The 15842-nt window shown below is 46.8% G+C and overlaps 1 long non-coding RNA gene across 3 annotated transcripts in view; it reads right to left on the bottom strand.

Annotated features, from left to right (window-relative positions):
* The window catches only part of LOC142291112 (uncharacterized), a 227418-nt gene that overhangs the window by 177700 nt on the left and 33876 nt on the right, over positions 1-15842 (bottom strand). Inside the window, exon 2 of one of the 3 annotated variants that reach the window (XR_012750435.1) lies at positions 11059-11115. The exons of the other annotated variants lie outside the window; for them this stretch is intronic. This is a non-coding gene — a long non-coding RNA (uncharacterized LOC142291112). The remainder of the gene's footprint in view (positions 1-11058; positions 11116-15842) is intronic. 3 annotated transcript variants of the gene reach the window in all.

Here is a 15842-nt window from a genome sequence, read left to right as displayed (position 1 = left end):
TCTACTCTTTGCCCGCAGGCGCTGGCCCTAAGAAACGAGTGCCTTGGCGGTGGCGGTGTCTCTTCTACACTGGCTGGGCTGTTGCCTTCAATCGGGACTTGGTTGCTGGGGGATCTACGTCCCCTTCACTGACGGATTCGGCAAATTATGGCGACTCCAAGCCTTGCCGGGATCCGAGAGGCCCCTGCCCTGGTGCTGACTGTCCTTCGGAACACTGCTCCAGACCGCCGGGCACACAGCCAACGGGGTCCTTCCAGGAACTTCCAAACGGTCCCCCTCCAGACAGTCACCGCCGTTGCTGACCTTGCTGACCTGGCCCTACACAAAGCTGGACCCTTCAGGCTTTCTTTCTTTCCTCCTTTACCACTTCACTTCACTTCCACTTTCTTAGCTCACTCCTCCACTTAGCTCCTCACTCCTGCTCCTCCCTGAGCTATCTCCTCACTTAGACTGCCTGGTTCTTCCCGCCTCCAGAGCTGTGAACTCCTTGGTGGGCGGAGCCAACCGCCTGGCCCACCCCCTGGTGTGAATCATCAGCCTCTGGAGGAAGGCAACAAGGATTTTTGGTTAGCTTTGATGTTCCTACCTGGGATGTAGGGTGTGGTGGTGTGTGACCTGTGTCCCCTGGCTTGCCCAGGGCGACACACTGCTGCCAGGCAGTGAAGTGAATATTCAATGAGAATAATGAGCGGCGGTCGGCAGCAAGAGGCAGCAGCGGCAGAGACAGGAGGGCAGGAGAAGGTGAGTTAATGTTTGTTTTTTTTTCACTGACACGTGTGTTTTCGCCGGCGCGTGTCACACGGGACCGCATCCACACTACACCCGTGTGGTATGGGTGCGGGCCGTGTGACACCCGTGCTGCGGGAGAAAACACTGACATGTCAGCGCTTTGAAAAACGCACACACGTAAAAACTCACATGGACACACATTCCGTGTGGTTTTACGTGTGTGTGCCTGCTACAATAGGGTAGCATTGGTTAACGTGTCTCCGTGCCGCCGGTACGTGTAAAAAATGACAAACACGTGCCGGCGGCACGGATGTGTGTCACAGGCCTTACACGGTACGACCGATTGTGCAATTTCACAATCGATCGGAACCGCCCCCGTCCTTTTTGCGTCACGGGCAAATCGCTGCCCGTGGCGCACACAGTCGGTAACCCCCTGCCACACGTACTTACCTCCCGTCCGACCTTGCTGTGAGCGGCGAACGTCCACTTCCTGGAGTGGGAGGGATGTTCGGCGTCACAGCGACGTCACACGGCCGCCGGCCAATAGAAGCGGAGGGGCGGAGATGAGTGGGATGTAAACATCCCGTCCACCTCCTTCCTTCCACATAGCCGGCGAGAGCAGCGGGTCGCAGGTAAGCTGTGTTCATCGTTCTCGGGGTGTCACACGGAGCGGCATGTGCTACCCCGGGAACGATGAACAATTAAATTAAACGATATTATGAAACCTAGCGACCAGTACACGACTCACGATTTGTGAGCGATACTGTGTCGCTAGGAGGTGTCACACAGGCCGGCATCGCCAGCGATGCCGGATGTGCGTCACAAAAACCGTGACCCCGACGATCTATCGCACGATAGATCTTCTGGTGTAAAGCAGCCTTTATTCATGATGCCATGTTCATTTTAGAAAGAAGAGGCTTTTTCCTGATAACCTTTCCAAACAAGCCATTCTTATTCAGTATTGTTTAGTCTTTTTCTAAGTGTACGATCACAAACTTGAACGTTTACCATGTTTACCATACTATCGAGGCCTTATGAGTCTGAGCTGTAGCTCTTGGGTTTTTCCCAGCTTCTCTGAGAATTGCATTGCCTGACCTTGGGTTGTAGTTGCTGGGAAGTCCAGTCCTGGGAAGATTGTCTTGAATGCTTTTCACTTGTTAAATTTCATAATGTAAAATGATAGACACCAAATGGTTATAAAAATGGTCTTATTTCCCTTCCCAGGTTGATTGAACGCAACAATTCCTTATTTAAGATCATTGCCTATGACTTTCCTCTTTGGCATTATATTAACACATGCCTGAATGCTACAGACCAGCAAAATTTTCTGCTTTCATAGAAATGGACACATTTGCTGATGAAAAATTAATCACAGTCAATAGATAAGCAGCGCCTGGCTGCTAATTACCTTATTAATTCCTTTTGGATGCAGTAAGGCTACATGTGCATGCTGCAGTTTTTTCCTGCACACAAATCACTGCCCGTGGCGCACAATATCGCTATTACCCGTCTCACGGACTAAGGGGCACTTTGCACACTACGACATCGCAGGTGCGATGTCGGTGGGGTCAAATTGAAAGTGATGCACATCCGGCATCGCAGGCGATATCGTAGTGTGTAAATCCTAGATGATACGATTAACGAGCACAAAAGCGTCGTAATAGTATCATCGGTGTAGCGTCCATAATTACGCTGACGTGACGGTCCGATGTTGTTCCTCGCTCCTGCGGCAGCACACATCGCTGTGTGTGAAGTCGCAGGAGCGAGGAACATCTCCTACTAGCGTCATTGCGGCTCCCGTAGAATATGCGGAAGGAAGGAGGTGGGCGGGATGTTTACATTTCGCTCATCTCCGCCCCTCCGCTCCTATTGGCTGCCTGCCGTGTGATGTCGCAGTGATGCCGCACGACCCGCCCCCTTGATACGGAGGCGGGTCGCCGGCCAGAGCGACGTCGGACAGCAGGTGAGTATATGTGAAGCTGCCGTAGCGATAATGTTCGCTACGGCAGCTATCACAATGATATTGCAGCTGCGACGGGGGCGGGGACTATCGTGCTTGGCATCGCAGAATCGGCTTGCGATGTCGCAGCGTGCAAAGTACCCCTTACATTGCCAGCAACATCATTGTGGCCGGCGAACATCCTCTTTTCTAAGGGGGCGGTTTGTGCGCTGTCACAGCGACGTCACACGGCAGGCGTCCTATAGAAGCAGAGGGGCAGAGAGCAGCCGTATGAAAGACACGCCCACCTCGTTGCTGGAGGATGCAGGTATGGTGCTGTTCGTCATTCCTGGGGTGTCATACGTAGCGATGTGTGCTGCCTCAGGAACGACGAACAACCTGTGTCCAGAACGAGCAACGATATTTTGAAAATGAACAACGTGTCAACGATCAACGATTAGGTGAGTATTTTTGATCGTTAGCAGTCGCTCATACGTTTCACACGCAACAACGTCGCTAACAAGGCCGGATGTGCGTCATGAATTCCATTACCCCAACGACATCTCGTTAGTGATGTCGTTGCGTGTAAATGGGCCTTAAGGGTGTACTTACTTCTGCTTTTGCTTTTTTGCCTAGTTTTTGTTAAATAAATAAATAATGGCACAGTGTAATCTGTCATGTTGTTGTTCATCTAACGTTATATTTACCTACCGTATTTTTCGGACTATAAGGCGCACATAATATCCTATGATTTTCTCAGAAATCGAAAGTTCGCCATATAATCCTGTGCGCCTTATATATGAATACAGTACATGGATTGAGCATTACGGCCACAGTAGTCAAGAGCCTCACTGAGTGCAGTAATATGTATAGCTCTGTGTGCAGGAGCCCCGCGGATTATCTGTGCCCCAAAAATGCCTCCTGTTAAGAGGCAAGCTTACGATGGAGATTTTAAGCTTAAAGCTATAAGTCATGCAGTAGAGCATGGAAACAGACCAGCTGCAAGAAAATTCAACATTAATGAATCTATGGTGTGTAAGTGGAGGAAACAAGAAGATGCCCTACGCCAGGTAAAAAAGACCAAACTGAGTTTCCGATGAAACAAACCAAGATGGCCACAGTTGGAGGACAAAATAGAACAGTGGGTTATCGAACAGGAAGAAGCATCTCCATTGTCTCTATTCGACTCAAAGCCACAGCGTTAGCACGTGACATGGAGATCAAAGACTTTCGAGGCGGTCCTTCATGGTGCCATCGTTTTATGAAAAGGCATAATCTCTCTATCCGCACCAGAACTACTGTCTGCCAGCAACTGCCAAAGGATTATGAAGAGAAGCTGGCCATTTTCTGCACCTACTGCACAACCAAGATAAATGAAAAGAATATCTAGCCAGAACACATCACTAACATGGATGAGGTCCCCCTCACTTTTGATAGCCATGTAAATTGTACTGTTGAGAAAACAGGGACCAGTACGGTATCTATACGCACCACAGGAAACGAGAAGTCATCTTTCACTGTAGTTCTCGAATGTCAGGCTAATGGCCAGAAACTACCACCCATGGTCATTTTCAAGAGAAAGACAAATGAAAAGTTTCCTGCTGGTGTCATCGTCACGGCTAACCCAAAGGGCTGGATGGACGAGGAGAAGATGATTGAGTGGTTGAGGGAGGTCTACGTCAAGAGACCGGATGGCTTTTTTTCACAAATCCCCATCCCTATTGGTTTGTGACTCCATGCACACCCATGTGACGATAATGTCAAAGCCCAAGTAAATAAAACTAATTCAGAGCTTGCCGTAATTCCGGTTGGACTAACCAAAGAGCTGCAGCCGCTAGATATCAGCGTCAACAGGTTATTTAAAGTTAAATTACGAGCTGCGTAGTAGGAGCATTGGATGACAGAAAGTGACCCCACATTCACCATCACAGGGAGGCAACGCCAGGCAAGTTATGCTACTATGTGCCAGTGGATCATGATGCCTGGAAGAAGGTATCAGTCTCCAGTGTCATCTGAAGTTTCAGGAAGGCTGGAATCATCACTGAAGAGCTAAGCAGCAGCAACGAGGCCGACTCGGATAGTGATGAGGGGCACCCGAGCATGCTTGATATAGAAATGGCCCAACTGTTAAACTCCGACACTGAAGATGAAGGATTTGATGGATTTGTGGAGGAAGAATAAACTGAAAATGTAAATGTATTGATTTGCAGTTACAACTGAACAAGTTGAGAGTTATTGTGAAATAGTTGAATAACTTTTCACCAACGGTCTGAACTTTGTTTCATTTAATCTGCTGCACCTTATAATCCGGTGCGCCTTATATATGAACTTAGGCGCCTTAGTAGGCGCTCATTGATAATGCGCCTTATAATCCGGTGCACCTTATGGTCCTCAAAATACGGTAATTTTAAGACCAGATGCTTAATTTATTTTGTGTCCTGAAACAAAGAGGGTGTACTTAATTTTTCTCATGACTGATCTAAAAGTATACATAGTACATTTAATTGTGTATATACTGAGTAGAGCTGTAGCAAACGGCATGACTTGACACTTTGACACAATGCGTTACATATCATTAGCTTGTGCTATGTGTGTTTATGAATAGCTGTCACTATTTTCTGCTAGTTTTACCTAGTTTACAATAGTATGGCATGAAAAATGGCAATCTGTTATAGGAGCACTCTGAACTAGGTTAAGTCAAGTGGGGGCCTGAGAGGGGACCGTGTCTCTATGGCGTACAATAGCAATTACTTACCCGTTACATTTCCCATCTTTCCAGCACGGCTGCTCCTGTGAAGAACTAATGTCCCATTGACTCAGTGGTGTAACTAGAGTTTGATTGGCCTTGGTGCAAAATTTGGACCGGGGCCCCCCCTCTACGTACACCAACACTTAGGGTACGGGATAATGACACTGACACTTGGGGTACAGGATAATGACGCTGACACTTGACTCTTACCCTCAGCACCCAGGTTTCCCATGATCTGAAATCCCACAGCTTTCCCATGTTCTGATATCCATCTTGTCCTCGGCACCCAGCTTTCCCGTGTTCTGCTATACATCATTCCCTCAGTACCCAGCTTTCCCATATCAGAGCATAGGAGAGCTGGGTGCTGAGAGAAGATGTATAGCAGAGCATGGGAAAGCTGGGTGCTGAGAGAAAGAGCCTTTTTCCCTCAGCACAAAACATTCCCATCCCATGCTTGTATCTTTGTCCCCCCGCGTATATAATTCTCCAAATACTACAATGGCCCCCACATAGCCTTACATATAGTATAAAGGGTCCCACATAACCCTTCATATATTAGAATCCACCTCAATAGTCCTCCATGTATTATAATGCATTTCCCATAGTTCTCCTTATATTATACTGCACTACAGTCCTCCCTGTTTTATAATGCACCCCCATAGTCCTCCATGTATAAAGTAGCCTCCATAGTCCTCCATATATTATAATGTAGCCCCCATAGTCCAATATGTATTACAATGCAGCCTCATAAACCTTCATATTGTATTATGCAGCCCTATACTCCATCATGTATAATGCACCCATATAGTCCATGTATAAGGTGCCCTTCATGTTTATTATGCAGCCACATAGACCCCCATGTATCATGCAGCCCCCTAGACCTCCATGTATCATGCAGCCCCATAGACCTCCATGTATCATGCAGCCAGCCCCCCCAGGGCCTCCATGTGTCATGCAGCCAGCCCCCCAGGGCTTCCATGTGTCATGCAGCCAGCTCCTCCAGGCCTCCATGTGTCCTGCAGCCAACCCCCCCAGGGCCTCCATGTGTCATGCAGCCAGCCCCCCCAGGGCCTCAATGTGTCATGCAGCCAGAACCTTCCCCCCCCTGGGCCTCCATGTGTCATACAGCCAGCTCTCCCAGGGCTTCCATGTGTCATGCAGCCAGCCCCCTCCAGGGCCTCCATGTGTCATGCAGCCAGCCCCCCGGGCCTCCATGTGTCATGCAGCCAGCCCCCTAGGGCCTCCATGTGTCATGCAGCCAGGCCCCCCCAAGGACTTCTTGTGTCCTGCAGCCAGGCCCCCCCAAGGACTCCATGTGTACTGCAGCAAGCCTCCCCGTGTACTCACTGATTTATAAAAAAAACAAAAACAAACAAGTACTCACCTCTCTTCTCCTTCCACCGCAGCTCTGTCCTCACCTCTACTTGTTTCACCACTCCTTGTCCTCACTTCTGTCCTCGTTCTCCCATGGCTCCGGTCGGCGTCCTCCTGCGCTCTGTGCTCTCACGACACACAGCAGTCACACAGGAGTGACGTCACCGCGCAGGCACGGGGGAAGACTGATGATGCATATAGCGGCGCTTGCCGCTCTATGTAATATCAAAGCAGTGTGCGGTGACGGGAGCGCGGTGACGGGAGCGCGGTGACGCCACCGCTGACACCAGAAAGGGGGGCCCGGTGTCAGCTGCGGCGACTATGTCATATAGCGGCCACCGCGCCGCATGGTCTGTGGCAGAACAGCGCAGCTCCTCTCTGACAGAAAGGAGCTGGCTGGTGATCTGCTGGGCGGCTGCGGGCCCCTAACCTCCCGGGCCTGTCTCAATGGCAACCGCTGTGACCGCGGTAGTTACGCCCCTGCATTGACTCATTTTACCCCTGCAGCGAGTCATTGGTCTCAGTGGGTAGATTAAAATTTGATAGTAAGGTTGGAAACAAGTCACATAGGTTCAAGGCACCTTGAAAAGGAAGGGCTTACAAGAACCCCTTTTATAAAATGGAATGAGTCTGTCAACTTACGATCTTGAGTTCTAGTTGGGAAAATCTTAACATCACTGGATGTAGCCGTGGTTGACCCCATAATTTAACTAGGTATGCATTGAAATTAATTACCGTATTTTTCAGTTTATAAGATGCACTGGATTATAAGACTCACCCCAAATTTACAGAAAAAAAGGTAAAAAGAAAAAAATGGGGCCCATCTTACTGGGGGGTGGCAGCGGTGGTGGAGCGGAGTCACAGGAGGCAGGAGTGGTGGTGGAGCAGGTCGATGCTGCGGGCGCTGTAGGCGGCAGGTGTCCCAGATGCTGTGAGGTAGACAACTTCCAGAAACTGTCCGCGGTGTGGGCTTCAAAGAAATGGTGCCTGAAGTCGACGCGTGCGCAGATTGAGCTGTCGGCTGACTGACAAGCCGTGATCTCATTTGCGCACGCACCACATCCGAGCGCCATTTTCCTTAAGTCTACTGCTGGGAGATCAATAGACCCAAGGTGGCACGTGCGCAGATGAGATCTTGAGCTGAGAGCTCGATCTGCACCATTATTTGAACCCTGCACCACCAAAATTTTCAGGATGCCCCTAGCTCACAGCCCGCTGCCGTCGCACAAGCCCCAGCACAACCCGCTGCCACACAGGCCTCAGCACAGCCCGCCGCCGCACAGTCCCCAGCACAGCGCCTGCCTCCTGTGACCCCTCTTCACCAAACTCCCAGGAAGCCATTTCGGTTTTTAAGACACACCCCTCATTTTTCTCCCAATTTTTGGGAGAAAAATTGTGTCTTATAATCCAAAAAATACGGTATAAAAGTTCACTGAAACAAATGTTCCAGAGCAACTCTCTGTTCTACCTACCTAAACAAAGATCCAGAACAGAAGAAAAATCTCTGTTCCATCCTTTTTCTAAATTGACTTTGCTGTTAAGGGTACTTTCACACTTGCGTTGAATGGTATCCGTTGCATTGCGTTGTGTAACGGATGCAACGGATGTGTTGCATATAGTGGCACAACGGATGCAACGGATGCTGCAAAACAACGCAATTCGTTTTGATTTTTTTTTTTTTTTTTACAGTTTTACCAGCGGCAGACTATTGTGAACGATCAGCTGATCGCTCCCAGTAGCCGGCCGCCGGGTGATCAGCTGATCGCTCCCTGCAGCCGGCCGCCGGGTGATCAGCTGATCGCTCCCTGCAGCCGGCCGCCGGTTGATCAGCTGATCGCTCCCTGCAGCCGGCTGCCGGGTGATCAGCTGATCGCTCCCTGCAGCCGGCCGCCGGGTGATCAGCTGATCACTCCCTGCAGCTGGCCGCCGGGTGATCAGCTGAGCGCTGTCACTTGCCGGCGCCCGGGCATGCCGGCGGGCGGGCGCTCAGCTGAGCGCTGTCACTTGCCGGCGGCCGGGCATGCCGGCGGCCGTGCATGCCAGCGTGCGGGCACTCAGCTGAGCGCTGTCACTTGCCGGCGGCCGGGCATACCAGCGGGCGGGCGCTCAGCTGAGCGCTGTGACTTGCCGGCGGCCGGGCATGCCGGTGGCCGGTCGCTCAGCTGAGCGCTGTCGCTTGCCGACGGCTGGGCGCTCAGCTGAACGTTCGGCCACCACGAGCCAAAATAAACTTTGATTTAAAAAAAAAAAAAAAAAAGAGCATGCGCAGTGGAATCCAGAGGATTCCGCTGCTCAAAATAACGTTACATGCTGCGTTCCTCCCGCTGGGCGGAAGCAACGGAGCGTCGCCCAGCGGAAGCAACGCAGGTCCTTTTGGTACAATCCGTCACCCATACAAGTCTATGGGAAACAGCGGAATCCGTTAACGGATTCCGCTGTTTTCCAAAAGGGCGGATTGTAACGGAAGGAAATAAACGCAAGTGTGAAAGTACCCTAAGACAATCCGTTTTGAAACAGCTTTTCATATGTATAAATTGCAGTTTTTTTCTCTGTTAGCATCTGTGGTATATAAAGATCCCTAAGTCAAAACTCTGAGCAATCATTAGAATATTGGATCCGCTAGCAGCTGTTTATTCAGAGACGAAAGACCCGCTCAGACGTCAGTGATTTTACTGTACAAGAAAATTGGTCCAAATTTCATCAGTGTTTTTTGTCAGTGTCATCAAAGTTTGGTTAGTGTCAGTTTGTTTTTCTCATCAGAGTTTAGTCAGAGTTCGATCAGATTTTTCTCAAATGAAAAAATAACTGATAGGAACCGAGTTCTGTCCGATTTTTTTTTTCACGGATCCATTGTGAGTTTGCGCCGAAACTCATATCACTATTGGACAACTCTACATTGCTTTTGTGTGGAGTGGACCACTCAGTGCGAGGAAGAAAAACAGACGTGAACTACCCATAGTCTATCATTAGTAATTATGACTGGCATACATGAAAAACAGAGAAAAACTGACAGCTGAATGAGCCCTTGCAGGTAGAGCTGAGATTGTCGATCAGTGGTGGATCGAGTTAAAGGTCCAATTTCTTGCAATTTGTAGTTTCATGCAAGTTCAAATATTTTGTGATGCAATTTGTGGTTTACAAAACAAAAACTTGCCTGCTACCATTTCCCACGCCCCTCAAGCATCAGAGAGCGGGCTAACATCATTTTGTGTTGCTGCGCAAGCTTTCCCTTGAACTATGTTACAAATTACCTTGTTTAGGGGAGCCAGTACTTAGACCATGAGATATTAGCGATTCACAGTGGAGCACAATTTATACGAGTCATTTCTCTCCTTCCTGTAAAGTCTATGCTCTTATGGTCAGCGGGGTCTAGTTTCGCTTTTCTTCTGATAAAAGTATCCTCTTATGGTTAGCAAGGTTTTCTCTCTTCTCTATACCACTTGAATTTTCCGAGCAATTATATGTTTTCCAATATTGAGATTCACACATATTTATTCCCCAGAAATCAAATTTTGGGGGAATATTTGTCAGTGAGCAAATTCGAAATTCTAAAGATTCTCTTATCTCTACTTCCAGTGAATGTTCGGAACAAAATTGATGCAGTGTTCCCAACAGTCGTAAATTTGGCAGAAGTGTTGTAAACATATCATAAACAATCCTGGCCTGTTCTGCTTTGAAAAGGGGAGCAGCTTGTATAAATCCCCACAAAGTTGGGTATTCCAACTGATTTTTTTGTTATTTTCTGGGTAATCTTCGGACAACCCCTTCTCAATGCGATTGTTTGCCGCCATGAAAAAAAAACACTTATACTCACCTCCTGTGTAGGTGCCGTTCCAGCAGTGTTGACACTCACTATCTCCTGGGGCTTCTGTCTGGTTGTTACATTGCACGAGCCCTGCTCCCAATTTACTGTTGCACCCTTGAACATATCAAACATCAATAGGAAGTGAAAAAGCAGCCACAGCTCTGACTTCCTCTTTATTTTAGATACGGGGACAGTAAATGATGATTGGGTGCAGGGCTTCCGTCACGAAACAACCTCACGTGTGCCCCGGGAGAGTGAGTGTCAACACCATTGGAAGAGCACCAGTACTGGAGGTGAGTGTAAGTATTTTTATTTTAACGGGGGCAAACACTGAGTTTAAGAAGGTTTTGTCTTAGTAAGGGACCACCCCTTTAATAATCTCACTATAACCCCAAATCATTAAACTTCAAAAATATCAATCTTTACAATTAGGAAGCAGAAACAATTGTTAATCAGTTTTACCTGCTTTGTTGCAAATGAGTGACAAGTGCACTGGAGAGCCAAAAGCAAGACCAGCCCCTAAAAGGGAATGATTTAACATGTAGTGAAGTCAGACATTTATTCTCTCCCTTCTTTTCCAGGCAGACAGATTGATTATTCTCTAGTTTTGTATTTTACTAGTGTCCATGTTGCTATTATCATGAGACAGTAACTGGAGCCCTCTCTGGTAATACACTTGTTTTAGCTCCCCCTGAAGTACACAACCATAACTTTGCAAGAAGATTTGCTGTGTGTCCCAGCATAGGCCCAAAAGCTATACCAGGACATGTGGAAGGGCATAGCTCTCAACTGTCCCGGATTCAGCTGGACTGTCCCGATTCGAGGGCTCTTTCCCAATAGCTTTTGTCCTGACTTCCTCTTACTTCTCCTCACTGACTCTGTAGCTCCTCCTCCTACTCAGAGGTGGGGCTGACATCTCTGTGCACATGCATACACAAAATTAACAAGTCTCCTCTTCTTTTGTTTCCCCGATACTCAAACACTTCAGCTTCTTGTCTATAATCAGAAGCTCTGCCAATGAACTACTGCCCAGACTGAGTGAGATAAGAGTATTTGGTATACTTGAGATGTATTGCAAGCAGTGAACCCAGAATATAGGCACATAGAGATTCAACTGTACACAGCAGTGTACTTCAATGTACTTGTATTCTAGAGGTGAAGAAAAAGTCAGATCTTTTTGTTCCTATAAAACTTCAAAACATAATGAAAAATAATAACTTGTTTTTGCATTTTACCCCAGGACTTGAAACAACAACCTTCAACATTATAGGCAATGGCTAAACATTTGAAGTGATGTCAATGAGAGAATTCTGTATACTTGAAGATGCGGTTCATGCTCTGGCTCCACAAGCAGATTATACTGGTACATTGAGAAACATTGTACATAGCAGTATATTTATATGTCTCTGTATTCTAGGGAGAATATAAAAGAGAGATTATTTTTCTTCCTATAAAATTACTAAAGAATAAAAAAATATTTTATTAATGAGCTTTTGTAAAAAAATAATAAACATCACAAATCAGCAAATAACATGGACATATTTAATGTCCCTAATCGTAACAATCCAAACAACACAGCGTTCAGATTATTTATGGTGATCGGTAAATTTCCTTAAAAAACTGATGTAATTGCTTATTTTTCTCTATTAAAGGGAACGTGTCACATAGAAAAATACAAGTGCATCTCATTAAATTAGAATATCATCAAAAAGTTAATTTATTTCAGTAATTTAATACAAAAGGAAACGCATATATTATATAGAGTCATTATACACAGAATTATCTATTTCATGTGTTTATTTCTGTTAATGTTGATGATTATGGCTTACAGCCAATGAAAACCCAAAAGTCATTATCTCAGAAAATGAGAATATTATATAAAACCAACTGAAAAAATGATTTTAAACTCAGAAATGTTGGCGCCTACTGAAAAGAATGTACAGTAAATGCCTCAATACTTAGTCAGAGCTCCTTTTGCATCAATTACTGCATCAATGCGGCGTGGCATGGAGGCAATCAGCCTGTGACACTGCTGAGGTGTTAAGGAAGCCCAGGTTGCTTTGATAGCAGCCTTCAGCTGATCTGAATTGTTGGGTCTGGTGTGTCTCCTTTTCCTCTTGACAATACTCAGTAGATTCTCTATAGGTCAGGTGAGTTTGTTGGCCAATCAATCAAGCACAGTGATACTGTGGTTATTAAACCAGGTATTGGTACTTTTGGCAGTGTGGACAGGTGCCAAGTCCTGCTGGAAAATTAAATTTCCATCTCCAAAAACCTTGTAGGCAGAGGGAAGCATGAAGTTCTCTAAAATTTCCTGGTAGACTACTGTGGTATCTTTGGTCTTGATAAAACACAGTGGACCTACACCAGCAGATGGCATGGCTCCCCAAACCAACACTGCTTGTAGAGACTTCACACTAGACCTCGAGCAGCTTTGATTGTGGCCTCTCCGCTCCAACATTTCCAAATGAAATGCAAAATTTACTTTCATCTGAAAACAACACCTTGGACCACTGAGCAACAATCCAGTTCTTTTTCTCCTTGGCCCAGGTAAGACACTTCTGACGTCTATTGGTCATGAGTGGATTCTCACAAGGAATACGACAGTTGTAGCCCATGTCCTGGATACGTCTGTGTGTGCTGGCTCTTGAAGCACTGACTCCAGCAGCAGTCCACTCCTTGTGAATCTCCCCCAAATTTTTGAATGGCCTTTTCTTAACAATCCTAAATCCTATCATGGCTGCAGTTATCCCGATTGCTTGTGCACCTTTTTCTACCGCACTTTTTCTATCACTCAACTTTCCATTAATATGCTTGGATACAGCATTCTGTCAACAGCCATCTTCTTTAACAATGACCTTTTGTGGCTTACTCTCCTTGTGGAGTGTGTCAATGACTGCCTTCTGGACATCTGTCAAATCAGCAGACTTCCCCATGATTGTGTAGCTTACTGAACCAGACTAAGGGACCATTTAAAATGTTTAGGGAGCCTTGGCAGGTGTTTTGTGCTAATTATTCTAATTTTCTGAGATAATGACTTTTGGGTTTTCATTGGCTGTAAGCCATAACAATTAGCATTAACAGAAATAAGCAATTGAAATAGATCACTCTGTGTGTAATGACTCTATATAATATATCTGCTTCCATTTTTGGATTAAATTACTGAAATAAATTAACTTTTTGATGATATTCTAATTTATTGAGATGCACTTGTACTATTAACCTGTAGATATGGGGCAGGTTAATAGCATTGTGAACCTTCCCAGTGTCTGCACATTAACCCCCACTGCCAGGAGAAACTTTAAGGCTATCTGCCACGGGAAAATGTACCCGCGGATTTTGCCGTGGAAAACCTGCCCATTTATCTGGATTTTCCAGATAAATCCGCAGGTTTTAGCAAGTACAGACACTCCCCATGTTATCCTATGGGATTTGGGGAGTGCTGTATCAATGGTGCGGTATGTGCGGCTGCGGAATATGCTGCGGATGTCCCGCAGCCGCACGTAACTGCATGTCAATTATTCATGCGGAAATATCTGCGGGATTACAGCTCCTCCACTATGGAGATAGAGGCCAGGAAGTCCGCAGGTATTACCGCACTTGTCCCGCAGGTTTACCGCAACAGAAATGCTCGGAACTCGCAGCAATGGATAGCTGCGGAATCCGGGGAGTAGCTGCGGGAAACATGTGGACAAACCTGCAGAAATGTCCGCGGGTCCCATGGGCACATAGCCTAATCCTCCAGGCAGCATTAGGGTGTCAGTCACTGGGGGCGGTGCTGGTTCAATCATTGCTCTGTGTATGGAGAGCGGCAGCTATAAAGATTCCCCCTGCACTGACTGACAGCTACTCAGCATTAAAGGAGGTTGTCAATCAGTGCAGGGGTCGTGGTAATATCTGCTGCTTTCCATACACTGAGTGAACCCACACCTTCACTGCCTCCATATCTGAAACCGGAACCAGGTGTCCTGAAAGTGATGATATGTCCCCCTTTAAGGGGCACTTTGCACACTGCGACATCGCAGGTGCGATGTCGGTGGGGTCAAATTGAAAATGACGCACTTCCGGCATCGCATGCGACATCGCAGTGTGTAAAGGCTGGATGATACGATTAACGAGCGCAAAAGCGTCGTAATCGTATCATCGGTGCAGCGTCCGCGTAATCCATGATTACGCTGACGCGACAGTCCGATGTTGTTCCTCGCTCCTGCGGCATCACACATCGCTGTGTGTGAAGTCGCAGGAGCGAGGAACGTCTCCTACCGGCCTCACTGCGGCTTCCGTAGGATATGCGGAAGGAAGGAGGTGGGCAGGATGTTTACATCCTGCTCATCTCCGCCCCTCCGCTCTGATTGGCTGCCTGCCGTGTGACGTCGCAGTGACGCCGCACGACCCGCCCCCTTAACAAGGAGGCGGGTCGCCGGCCACAGGGACGTCGCACGGCAGGTGAGTGTGTGTGTGAAGCTGGCGTAGCGATAACTTTCGCTACGCCAGCTATCACCACATATCGCTGCTGCGACGGGGGCGGGCACTATCGCACTCGGCATCGCAGCATCGGGCTGCGATGTCGTAGTGTGCAAAGCCCGCCTAAGTCTTATTCTCTACATCAACAAGTCTGTTTGGGATTACATGATGAGTCAGAATTATTTGCACAGTTTACATCCACAGAAGATCTGTGGTTGGTTTGCCAAGATGTTTAGAACCTCCCACCAAGTTCTTTCAGAATCTGCGCAAGTGTATTTAAAAGGATTAATGCTGGTTTGCAGACAATGGGTAGTCACACCACAAATTGATTTCAATTTGATTTCTCTTTGGTTTATTAACTTTGCATTTTGATAATTGATAAAAATAAAACTATTAACACTTTTATTTTTAAAAAGCATTCTTATTTTGTAGCAGTTTTTTCATACCTGCCTAAAACTTTTGTACAGTAATGTATTTTTAGATGGAGTTAAAGGATCATGCAACTTTTTGCTTTAAAAAGGAGTGACAATGGTGAAAGACAAATAAAGAGCATCATTAATTTTGAATTAAATTCATCGAGTCTTTTAAGCCATTTTGAAGATTTTGTTGCAAGAAATAGAAGTGAAGACCACAAGAAAAGAACCTGTCAACGTAATATGCACCCAGAACCACGAGCAGTTCTGGGTGAATATTGCTAATCCCTGCCTAACCCTCCCTGTATACACTAGCATAGATAAAGGGATCTTTAGAAAAAATATTTCTAAAGATCTTTTATCTTATGC

This window comes from Anomaloglossus baeobatrachus, chromosome 2 (genome assembly GCF_048569485.1).
Source record: "Anomaloglossus baeobatrachus isolate aAnoBae1 chromosome 2, aAnoBae1.hap1, whole genome shotgun sequence".
Taxonomy (NCBI): Eukaryota; Metazoa; Chordata; class Amphibia; order Anura; family Aromobatidae; genus Anomaloglossus; species Anomaloglossus baeobatrachus.
Note: the sequence above shows the minus strand (reverse complement) of the source record. Positions and strands in the feature narration are given on the sequence as shown.